At 56.2% G+C, this 12467-nt stretch overlaps 1 protein-coding gene across 5 annotated transcripts in view; it reads left to right on the forward strand.

Moving 5' to 3' along the window:
* The first annotated feature begins 1046 nt into the window (after positions 1-1046).
* ZNF516 (zinc finger protein 516) overlaps positions 1047-12467 on the forward strand; it is a 111887-nt gene continuing 100466 nt past the window's right edge. Inside the window, exon 1 of one of the 5 annotated variants that reach the window (XM_082699363.1) lies at positions 1047-1677. The gene's annotated coding sequence lies outside the window, so the exon portion shown is untranslated. Of the gene's footprint in view, positions 1678-1718; positions 2020-2279; positions 2528-5556; positions 5673-12467 lie in introns of those variants that run through there. The other 4 variants (XM_082699361.1, XM_082699364.1, XM_082699362.1 and 1 more) reach the window with 4 other exon arrangements.

Below are 12467 nucleotides of genomic sequence, written 5' to 3' on the forward strand. Positions count from 1 at the left end.
AAAATCACAATTATACGTGCAGGAGTTTGGAAGTTTTGCTGATCAACCGTCCCTTGATCTAACTCGTCAATTTTGAACACATGGAAGTTATTAGTGCAACACTGTAGTCTTAAATAGACCCAAGAATGCAGATTAACGAAGCGGGTTTTTACCATTGACTCAAATCCGTTCCCAGATATGACAAACAATTATTAAAATTCCAAGTGTGCATATTATAATCTTTGTGTGTGCACACGTATAACACATGAGGATTTCTCTACATCTGTATACGCCATTTATATCCGTGGAATTAGTTCAACTGGGGGGTACTTTCATTTGTGCATTGTCACATGGTACTGTAATGAGTTGTGCTCCTTCAATACTTTTCTGTGAACCCGACTTAAATTTGATTAAGAATACAGGCCATTTAAGCACTTCCCCCAAACCTGCAACAATTGCCAAAGACCTTTACCTCTGTGCCTGCTATCCTAATTAATGCAGACCATTAATCACAAGGAGCTTACATTTTAGGATTCAAAGATCCTTCTCGCCAAGGTCCACCCCCTCTTGCTGCCCTCTTCCTCCACGGACACACACACACACACATGTTCAGAATGGCCCCTGTGTCTGAGAGTCCAGCTTTGCAGGCACAAGCTCCTCCCTTTGGAGCTCGTCCTTAGTAGTTTCTGTTGTAAATGCCCTAAGTTGGAGAGGGCCCGAGCTGCATCAGCAGCCGAGTGTGAGCGAGTGCTGGGCGCCGAGAGAGAGAAATTGCCAGGGCGGACGGTGACGCCGGACTGCGGCGCTGATGGCGAAGCCCAGCTACGTCGGTGTCTTGGACGGAATCCATCTCCACTGCGGAGTTATCACGAGGAGAGCAGAACAATATGGCCAGGAGCCTGGTGGGAGAAGACAGTGCTCCCCTCCGCAGGCCAACTCCCTCGCTCTGCGTCACGCTGATTCGGGGGCGCGCCCCTTCTCTTCCTCCTCTCCCCCTCTCCGCGTTCCTCCGCCCCTTCCCCGTCTGCGCCTCCCCCTCCCCCCGCCCCGTGTACCCTGATTGCTTCTTGGAGTCAAATTGGCATTTCTATTCCCAGACTTAACTTGCTGCCATTAACTACGGCCCGCGGAGAGCAGCTGGGGTGAAGAAATGGGTTGAAAAACAGAAAAAAAAAAAATTAGAGTTGAACTTTCCAAGGATAAAAATAAAAATAAAAGCCCACGGTCGTTTCTAGATTGCCATACAGCACAGTCCTCGTTCTGAAGTCTCCGCCGACTTGGGTCTGGACCCGGCACTTGATCTATCGAGGATCCCCAACACCCTGACCAGGAAGTTCAGTGAAGCGCACCCCCGGAGCCGTGTGGAATGCACACGCATCTGGGACCACCGCAGGGACACCCCGTAGAGGTCTGGACTCCGGGCTGGGCGCTCAGGTGCCCAGGCGGCTGACAACGCGTCCCGACACGTCTGCACGTATGGACGCGTGCGTGTGTGTCCGTGTGTGCGCGCGTAAACAGCTTCCCGTAACTGGGTCTGCGGCAGCGTCGGTCCTCGAGGAGAAGGGGCGACAACTAGCCGCTGGGATCGTGATTCAGTGCTATTAGGGGAAGGATTATCTGCGTCTGAGTCATCGCGAGCCTCCAGACTTTGCCCGCAGTGTGGTAGAACTTTGTGCTGATGAGACAATAGTGGAGCGTGTGCGTTTCCTACAGGGCAGACCATTCCGTGGCTGGGGGAAGCCTCGGGCCTGCGCCCGGCCGCGGGGTCCCGGCCCCCTCCCCCCGCCGCGCAGCCCCCCGAGCCCGGCCGGCGCCGGGGTCTCCGCGGGGCGGGCGCGTCCGGGGCGCGCGAGGGCGGCGCGGGGAGGGGGCCGGGCGCGTGGCGGGCCCCGCGCGCCCTCGCGCGTCCCCCGCGCCCGGGCGCAGCTGGCGCGGTCGATCTAGTGCAGCGCTCGGCTCCGCGCCTCGGGCGCTCGGCTTCACCTTCAGAGGCGCGGGGCGTGCGCGTCCTCTCCCCCCGGCCCGCCGCCTCCCGCCAAGGTAGGGGCCGAGGCGGGGTGGGGGGCGCCGCGGGGCCCGCAAGGGGCGGGGGCGCGGGGCCCGGGGCCTGGCGGTGCCCGGGACCCCGGTGTGCGCCGCGGGGGTGGGGGGCGGGGAGGGGCTCCGGGGCGCGGGGAGGGCGGCTTGGCTTCCCTGTGGGTAGTTGCTCCGCTCGGCGATTCCAGGAGAGGGAAGATGCAACTTCGGGCGGCGAGGCGAGCGCTGGGAGGTGGTTTTTACCGCAGTGGAGGGGCGGGGTGGGGGCCGGGTGGGAGCGCGGAAGAGGCTCTGGCTTTGTACACTTCGTCAAAGGCGACGCGGGAGGAGGGGAGCTCGGATGCGCTCTCCATCCATTAGGAGACAAAGAGCAAATTGCCTTACTTTAAAGTAAAACGCTCCGGCTAGTGAAGGTGGGTGATGGGGCTGCGGAGCCCGAGGAGCCGCTTCAATTATTAAGGGTTTGGCTGATGGGATCGATGCCTGTGGGCACGGAGCGCTGCTGCCTCGGGTACGTGTTGGCGTGTGTGTGTGTGTGGGGGGGGTTGCCTCCCCCTCCCCTGGCTGCATGCCCATTAGCTGGGGGCATATAAGTGACCCTAACATTAAAGAAGTGAGTGCGCCTGGAAGGGAAGTTAGGGCCGGGTGGGGGTGGGGGCGAAGGTTCTCTCAGTGACCGTGAGGGGTGGGGACAGGGCCCAGGGTGGCAGGGGCTCCTCGCAGAGGCACCGAGCCTGGCGGGGGTCGGAGTGGGGGTTGGGGAGCCACCGATCGCGACATGTACCCGGGGATATAGGAGCAAAGGAGACTGCTGGCGGGGGGGGGGGGGGTGTTTGGAAAAGCGCCTCGTCTGCCATTTCCAGGGAGAACTAACACACCGAATAGTTGCGATCAGTGTTTAGAATAAACCGCCTCGTCAAGTTTTAAAGAAACTTTGTATGAATAAGTTTGTTAAAAGCCAGTCGAGTTGGATATCGAAAACAGCGGTTTATGGAGGAGGTTGGTGTGGGCTGACAATCAGTGGTAGTGGGCAGGGAAGCCGCGGGAGCCTTGCAATTAGGGACCAGAGAGACCCAGCCTTTTACCCGAAAATGTGGGTCTGTAAGTCAGCCCCATTTATTATCCGCGTTAATAAGCTCCCCGCAGCAGACCGGGATCAGACCAGGACCTTCTGGGGTTTGTGTGTCTGCATCTTACTCATTCTGCTGGCTTACTGATAAAGAATTACTTGGTCTCCGGGTGTGCAAAGATCAACTTGCTCAGCCCTCTTTTTAAATATATTCATTCTGCGCCTTATTTAATCCAGATGCACAAAAAGCCATTTGCTGCTTCATTGTTGGTTTACATTTTTTGAAAAGGCGACTGGTGTAACCTGTGGAATTTGAAATGCAAATAGAAGCCTGTGGGAGTTGAGGCAGAACAAATCAGCATTTATAAAGTGAAAAAGATTTAATGTCTTTGAAATCATTGCAGAGGAAAAAAACTGGAGGGGGGGTGATTTTTCAGGGAGTGAATTGTGACGTCAGGTCTTTTTGGAAAAGATGTTATTTTTAAGGTCTGAAACCCGGGTATGTAAAGTGCTTACAGGAAAAACAGATTACAAGATTAACATCTGTTAACATGATCGTTTATCTCCAGCCAAAAATAGGTCAGTTCTTTCTTAAGGAAACACGATTGCTGGCGCAAGCTTAAATAATAAAATTAAAATAATGAGTGCATAAATTAGGACCGGCGTTTGTTACAATCTGATCTGTGAAAAACATTTTTTAATTTCGAGATCAATAAAGGTCAAAGTCTTTTTTGGGCGTTGAGAACAACTCTTCACTCCGCGTCCACCCCTCCGGATGACCCCCTCCTCCTCACTCCCAGCTCCTTCTCCGCCCCCACCCCGGATCGCTAATTTCCCTTTTCAGCCATTGTGGAAGAACAAAATATATTTAAATGGATATTGTCTGACGCCCCCGTCGTTAAAGAAAGCAAACTCTCCGCGCAGATGGCTAACTTTCAGGGCTCTGCTGTTGTTTTACCATTAAATGAAACGGTAGGGAGGGAAGGGGGAAAAAAAAAAAAAAAGAAAAAAAAAAAAAAAAAAAAGAGAAGGAAACAGCCTTGCGAAGTCTCCCCGCCCCCTGGGCGTGAGTGACGGCTCTGTCGGCCAATCCGCAGCGGCTTTCTCCATCCCGGAGGTAATTTGGAGTGTGCGTGCGCGCGCGCGCGTGCCCGCGCCCATGTGGACGCCCCCGAGCCGCGCCGCCGGCCCCGCGCGCCCGCAGCGCCTGATGTGCTCAGCCCCGTGCTGTAGACGTGGACACGCTGCTACATGAGTCCGGGCACTAGATGGGCACGCGGCCGTCGCAGGGGGGCCTCGCCGCCGCCGAGGTGCTCCTGCGGAGATGGGCGTTCGAGAGCCGCTTTCGGATTCCAGTCGGAACCCGCAGGGCGGGCGGAGACGGGACGGATGGGACCCCGCGTCCAGCGGCGGGGACCGCGCCGTGCGGCCCCCTCCGTCCCGTTCCCACGCGGCGGGCGCGGCCTCGCGCGCTCGGGGTCCGGGACGGAGCCCGCCCGCCAGGCGCAGAGCGCACGGAACGGGCGCCGGGCAAAGGGGTGCGAATCCGTGGCGAAGTGCGGACGCGGGCACCTCGCAACTTCTCGTGACGCGGTGGCGCTGAAAGTTCACCCCGAGCCCACGGCGGGTTCCGGAGCGCGGCCCGCGCGCGGTCGGGGGGCGCTGTGCTGCCCACCCGAGTCGGGAGCGCCGCGCGCCCGCCGGGTCCCCCCCGCACAATGGGCACATTCACGGGCGGAGCGCGTCACGGGCCGCCCCACGCTTCGTGCCGGCCTGACCCGGCGCCAGCTCCCCCGGGGACGTCGGTCGCGGTGTGTGGACGCGTGCGGGCCGGACCCGGTCACGCAGCATCTCTGTCGCGAGGCGCCCGGGGCCGCGCGGCGTCGTGCGGGGCTGGATGCCGCTGCCGCCGCGCGCCGGTCACGGACCCACGTGGGGCCCCTCCTGCCCCCGAGACCCCGCGAGGGAGGCCCCGAGGGGGGAATCCCGCGCCCCGCCCTCGTCCACGCGCGGGGTGCCCGTCTGCCCGGCCGCACTGGGGTTACCCCGGGGGCCCACTGGCGGCCCCAGGCGACCTCCGTCGTGCCCCCCTGCGAGAACCCAACTCAGTTACGAGGTGGTGTCCGACCCCATCCTCCCGCTCCGGCCATTTTCGGGCTCGAGTTCGACCCGACTCTGCTCCCCACCCCCGCCCCCACCCCGGTGAGCTCGCCGAGTGAGGAATGGGCAGCAGGGGGGAGGTGTGGCGGGATTAAATCATTCCTATTTATGTATCTCCCAGCGAGCGGCGCCGGGCCCGGGGCGCCGCTGGGGGGGCGGGGCGGGGGCGGGGTGGGGGCGGGGGGATTTACCTGCCCGCCCCGGGGGCGGGGGCGGCGGCCGCTTGTTGCTGGGCTGCCAGGGGGCGGGCTGTGGGCGGGGCGGGCAGAGCAGCGAGGTGGGGGAGGGCCCGGCCCGCGCCCCCGCCCCCCGGCGCCCGCCCCCCGCCCCCGTCATGTGGAGCGGACGTCACTCGCCTGCACTGTAACCCAAGAAGTGAAAGAGACGGGGACCCACGGCCCAACTTCGCACCGTAACAAAGGCGGGGGTCCGTGCGGGCAGGAGGGGGCCTAGCTGGGGCGGGAGCGGGCTGGAGGGAATGGGCCGGGGTGTGGGGGGGCCTGGCCGGGGCGGAGGTCTGCAGGGGGCGGGGGCGGGGAGTGGGGGGCCTGGCCCGGGGCGGGGGTCTCCGCTGGGCCCGACGGCCGGGGTCTTGGCGGGTGGGGGCGGGGAGAGGGGGGTCTGGCCGGGGTGTGTGTGTGTGTGTGTGTGTGTGGGAGGGTGGGGGGTCTCCGCGGGGCGTGGGGGGCCTGGCCGGCGCGGGGGGGTGGGCTGCGCGGGCCGGGGGCGGGGATGAGGGGCCTGGCCCGGGCGGGGGGCGGTGGGGCGCGTGTCTCCGCGCAGCCGGGGGCGGGGGTCTGCGCGGCGGCGCGGGCCGCGCTCCGGGGGCCGAGGCGCGGCCGCGGCCAGGTAATTGGTTTCTATTTTAAACTTCACTTTGTTCTGGCGGAGGTGGGGCGCGGGCAAAGGCGTGGCCCCAGGACGATTACATAAGTCTTCACACCTGATCCCGGCCGGCCGGCGCGCGGGTGGGCGGCGCGGGGGAGCCGCGGGCCCCGCGAGGGGCTGCGGCGCGTGGGTGTGGCGTCCTGCCTGCGTGGCCTCTGTCCGTCCCGCCGGCGCCGGCCCGCGTGGACGCGGGGGGCAGTTCCTGGAAGCCCAGATGTGCCCGAGGGCGTGGGGCCCGCCGGCGGGGTCCACTGCGTAACAAAGGGCAGGGGCTGGGGGACCCAACAGCAAGTCCCCAAAGGAACTTTAGAGGGTGGTGGTCTTCATGAAACCTTAAACGTGCCCCGAAGGCCCCCCCCCCTCCCCGGAACCTGCCGTTAAGTCTGTGATCCTGATTCCAGATGATCCAGAAACGGGGGCTCCCGTCCTGTGGCCCTGGGGCCAAATGCACTGAAGCAGGGGCCCGAGTGGGAGCAGGGCTGGCGACCCCCCAGCGGGATCCTGTCCAGAGGATGCTCTAAGCCGCCCTATTAATATGACGGAGTATTTTGGTGGAGGAATGTAAGGGCTACTTTAGGGACCGAGGCATGTGTGCTATTCGATAGGCTCCTGGTGCTGCCGCGTGGAGAGGCCGCCCCATCGCTTCTTCGCGGTGCGTTTCCTCCTCCTCTTCCCTACATTCTCCGATTGTGGCCTCAGAACCGCCGCGCGACCCGCTGGAACGAAACCCGCCGCAGGCCTCTGCGGCGCTCGGCTCGGAGCTTGCCCTCTCGGTGAGATCGGGCAGCGAGTGGCGCGAGCTGGCCCGGGGCCTGGGTCTGGGCGCTGCTGACCCAGGAGGCCATCTTCAGTTTCCCTGGGCTCCGCGGCCTCTCGTGGGCCCCGCCAGAAGCAGCCAAGCCTCAGAGACTCGAGTCCGCCAATTAGAATGGTGCCGGGCTGAGGCCCAAGCCGGTGGGTCCAGTCTAGTGTTTCTCTTAGCTCCTTAGGAGGACTTTGTTTCCTTCGGTTAGCTTATTCGAATATACTGAAACATTCAGAGCACATTAACATCCTAAAAAATAGTCGCGGTCCCCAGGGATGTGTAGAAAATGACCAGGAAGAGTGGGAATGCCTGCCTGGGAGGAAACAGAGCAATGCTTCAGAAGGCACAGTGCCCAGCAGTGCAGAGAGGGGGGCGGGTTTGCTTGTTTTTATTTCTGGAAGTCTTCACCGGAGTCCTCTTTCCAAATGGCCCGGGACCTGAAACAAACTAGAGCGGGAACTTGCCCTGTGTGCGGCTGTTCATCCTGGGTGAGAAGAGCTGAGTGCGTCGCCGGGTCCCGTTGTGACTGGTAAATGGCCTTTGAAGGGGGCTGGACAGGTGCGGGATTCAGGGGTTCCTGGGCCTTTGAGGTCCTGTGTGTCTGACTCTGGAGGATGGCGACCCAGAGACTTTCAAGGAGGAAAGAGAGAGGATTTTGAAAGCTGGTCAGTGGGGAAACCATGAACTGAACTTTACTTTCATGGACCTTGGTTTCTCCTACATGGAGCTGTTTGAGTTTTATAGGTTGATGAATTTGATGTGGATGTTGTGTCCCAACACTCACATGGAAAAGAAGAGAGACTTCTTTAGAGAATATTGGACAATGAGGTATGCTCTGTCTCCCAGACGGTGTTTTCAGTCTGACCAAATAGGGAAAAGTGGTAATGTGACCGGGGACGTGGAGTAGAGTTTCATCACGGACACTGTTCTTGAAAAACCAGCGCTCAGTTAAAGGGGTGGTTGTGGATTTTTATGTATTCATTTTCCAGGATAGCTATTGGTCTTGTTTCTACTGTACCAGAAGGAATCTTTTAAACAGGCATTTTGTGGGAGTGGCTGTAAGTCTGGCAGGGCAGTGTGTGTAGAGTTTCAAGTGCATTATACCTTACTGTCCCAGGAACCGGACCCCGGAGTGGAGGCGGGTTACACTCAGAATGGAAGACCTTGTCCGAAGGCCTGCGCTTGCCTTTTATAATGTGCTTGTGTTCAGTGTTCAAGACAGGGTGCTATTTTGGGTTTTATTCCATTTTCAACCTTGAAGAACAGGGCAGGTGTTAATTATATAATTAAAAGTGGTATTTTTGTTTGCAACTCGATTTCTAACTGAATAAAGCATCTGTATTAAAGGTGCAGGAAACAGAGCTTTTTCGCTGGTGTCTGGAAGCCAAATTTAGCCGGAGACATCGAGACTTTTTCAAGGGCATGGATTGAAGCAGAAGTCAGGGACATAATGGAAGAAAGCAAAAGAAAGTTCCATTGGTTTGATTACATATCCACGTTGTAGATTTTTGAATATAGAAGTCACGTTCCTTCCTCGAAAGCGGTCTTCGGTGCTGGCAGTGTTTTTGCATCTCAGTGCTCCCGTGAGCTCTTCTCTCCAAAGTGCGTCTCTTCGCTGCCCTCAGCCCAACCCCTCAAAAGTTCTAGAGTCTGTGACAAAAGTTGAATTAGCTCTCCTCTTCCTGACCCAAGTCCAGAGAAAGCCAGGGCCGTGCCCCGCCCTCGCCGAGCCCAGCGTCCATGCCTTGCCCTGACCCTTGGCGGACTCCTGCTCTGTACTTGAACTGACGGCCGAACCAGCAGCCAGTACTTGGACCTTCCGTGGGTTGCTTACCGCTTGGCTGCTTCGACCTGTGCTTCTAGAACTAGTGATGTGTAAACATGCACAGTGATTGTGTCGCCGGCTTCGGCTCCCAGACCGTGAGTCTGTGGGTTGGGAAGGACGTGCCTTCTGGGTCTGCATTTTTTAGGTGAAGTGCAGAGTTGGGGTGCAGGTGGTTCTGAGGCCTGAGCAGACGGCCTGCCTCTCCATGAATGTTTCGGGCTCCGGTGGCAGGCTGGGGCGTCTAGAAGGCGGGGCGGGGGGAGGTGGGCTGCAGGTGGGTCTTTGTGGGCTGCGAGCCATTCAGTTTGCCCAGGACTTGGGGTACCAGCAATTTTTTGACCCCCGCTCTGTGTTTGACTTAGGGCTAACTGGTGGCCTGGGCCACTCAGTATGACAGAGACCCTCTTCTCCCTCCTGTCCTGTCCTGTCCTCCTCTGTGGCTGTCACCACCAACCTTTCCACCCATGGCCAGCGGCCAGCAGTGTGTTGGCAGCAGCCTGTTATGGGTCTGAATGGGTCTTGGGGCCACGTGAGTTACAGCCTTTTTCAGATTCAAGCCTTGCCCTTAGTTCTCACTGGTCCCAGACACAGGCGAGTTTGGGGTGGGACACGTGGGACATTTCTCTTTGATAGAGGGGTGACCTCTGCCTGAAGTGGGTTGAGACCTCCCCTCCCCACCTTTTAGGGTGGGTTGGGGTGGGTGTGGGTGCGTGACATCCTCTTCGTCACCGGGCTTTAGCTGGGCCTGTCTCCGAGTTCTTGGGAATATCGGTGGCTTGTCACAAACCCACTTCAAGGCAAGAATCACATCAAATGTTTAGGAAGAATTTACTAGTAAAAGTAACTTTAACTTTCGAAGAAGAATAAAGAAAAACATTCACTACGAATTAAAAATGTCTCATCCAGTTCTTGAAAGTGCATGTTTATTTTGAAATTAATTTTCTTCGACAGAGGACTATTTTTGGGGTGTGACTGTAACACCTGTGGGAGGATACATCTCCAGGCCCTATAAATGCGTCACTTAGATTTGGGATCTGTGCCCCGCACTGGGGTATGTCAAGTATATTTTCGACGGACTGGCAAAAATGAGCAGTTGCAACTGTCCGTTTTGTGTATCCCTCCTCCCTTGCTTCTGGCTACACGTGATTTGAACAGCTGAAGCCTTTCTTTGCAAAGCTGGAGCTGGCTGTCATTATTTACGTCCAGAATGAGACGTGTCCCGGCGGCAGACATGCACAGTGTGAAGGAGTGTGATTTTGTGGCTCTCAACATTCCTTAAAAAAGCTCTGGCCTTTATTCTTCAATTCCACTGGTGTGGAGCTCACAGAGCAGGAGTAATTAGAGATGCAACTACTTCGAGAACGTAAACATGTAAATATATGTAAAGTAATAAATAAGACACTGCACAGGGGAATAGAAAAGATAAATCATTTAGAGACTATATTGGGCTTAGATACATTTTGCTGTTTATTTCAAATGTGAGTTCGTTCTGGTAGACTTTTTTCTTTCTGGCTGTGTATGTGTATTTGGTCAAGAATTTAATCAAGTTGTTTAATCAAAATTTCAGGGATGGGTATTATATGTGATTGTAAAGTTCAGACACTTCCTCAGTGGAGTGCGGAATGCAGGCAGAGATTTTTAATATATTTTATTTCAAGGCCAAATTAATCTGGCGTGTTATTCCTTCAGAAGCAGGTAGACTGGTCTCCCGAGGATCTGGTCCCCCCAAGGAGTTGCCGAGGGCCCCTCGGCCTTTGGATACAGCTGTCCTGTTATTTTCTTGCTCATTTAGGGGATGGTGAGCTTAGGCTAACATGTGGTGTTAGCTTTCAGGACATCGTTAAAGAGAGACTCAAAAATCGAGGTTCTCTGTTAAACTCTGTAGTTTTCCCCAGATGGTTAAGGATTAAAATAGCATTTGCAGCATTATTTAGTAACACTTGGAAACCCCTGTCTTCAGCTCTTCTCGTGTTGAAGTGAAGGATATTTGTTTAGGAATTTTCCCCTTTGTTTCAGAAAAGGGCAACATGTGTCTGCCTTTGCCATATGGCACTATTTAACCTATCTTGCTCGAGCTGACTTGGCATGGTGTTAGGCATTGATTGATTTCAGCGTTCGAGAATGTTCTTTGAAATTTAGTACAGGGAAGAATGCCTCCAGAGTGGGGGCGGGGCTGCTCGCGGCCCGAGCTGCTTCCTGTTCCCCTGACGCTTCAGCGTCGTGAGCAAGCATCACTTGTCTCTTTCCTGCAGGAATTTTGGTGGGAAATAGTTTGATACTCAAGGTTGACTGATCGTGTTAATTCAGGGAACTACAGAGCCCAGTGCGAGTAGTTAAAACTTCTGTGGGTTGCGGATAGGCTGAGAGGCCCTGTTTAGCTCCCGATTATTTTAGAGATTTTAAGCTAGACCTGAAAAATGTGTTTTTTTCCCCCCCCTTAAAGACTTGGCTGTTATTTTTTTTAAGTGAGCAGTCGGATCCCTGAGCAAACGCATGACCCCACCTCCCAGTTTGAGCTTCTGTGGTGCTGTTCTGGAATTACGCAGAGGCGGAACAGAGATGCCCTCACTCAGTGACTTGTTTACACATACTGCTTTCGAATTTTTGGATGGTCTTGTGTGTAATTCACCAGAGTGGCTTCTTAGGCGACATCCCGGGAATTTACAAGCAGGGACCAGCACGGAGATGGCACTCCCATTGTTCGCGGCGGGAGCCAGGGCGTCTCCCCATACCCCTCGCGTTGATCTGCCTCTGTGGCTTCATCCTACCGGTTCTCCTGTTTTAACGGAAGAAGTAAACACATTTATACTCTGCGTGTGCGTGCACGCGCGTGTGTGCGGAAGGCGGGCCTGGGTGTCTCATGGCATCGCAGCGATGTGCTCGAATGCCGCTTTTGGTGATGCATAATTTATATTGACATTATCAGTGACACGGAGAGAACGTTTTTATGCCACTTTGAGAAAATACCATCATTCACGTTGATAATCATATTCCCACTGGATTAGATTCATCATACCAAAGCTTTTCATGTCTTTAGCGTGACCATTAGCATAATGACGATAATTTGTGCCTTTGAGTAACACCCTGCGCAATTTACATTAGCGTTATTGTGCTGAGTACGGCCCAGCCCAGGTGTTCAGGGGCCGACCTGAGTCCAAAAAATGGCTTTTTACTTCTTCACGGAAGGGGCAAGGAAGAGGATCTTATTCTTAAAGCCAACTTAAAAAACATGACTGGGAGTAAATACGTGAATTCCTCACATAAAAGTCCTTGCCATAGCAACGTAAACTTGGGGACAATTCTGTAGAGTCGTGGGATTAGTGGTTTAGCGGCAGGATTAAAATTGGCCTCAGTAAATTACCCTGGTGACAGAAAAGCAGAATCTGTTAATGGTTTTATGGGAAGATCGGCTCCTCCACTGGTTCTAGATTGACGACAGAGCACAGGCTGCGTAGACTCTGGAATTGCCAAAGGATGGTTAATTTTTCTAACAGCTACCCAGTTTTCAGCATCTGGAGGAATCGGTTAAAAAAGGAGGTTCCTGCAGCTCGCATTTGGGCTGTGATTGGAGAAGAGGTACAGTCTGCGTTCGCTGTTCGGCTGCAGAGCGGCCGTCGCCCGCGGGGGCTTCCCGCTGTCCTCGTGTGAGGTCTGCCGACTGTCTGCGGACGGAGTAGGCCGTCTTGGAAGGAGTGGTAGAGCTG

This window comes from Mustela nivalis, assembly GCF_964662115.1.
Source record: "Mustela nivalis genome assembly, chromosome: 14".
Taxonomy (NCBI): domain Eukaryota; kingdom Metazoa; phylum Chordata; class Mammalia; order Carnivora; family Mustelidae; genus Mustela; species Mustela nivalis.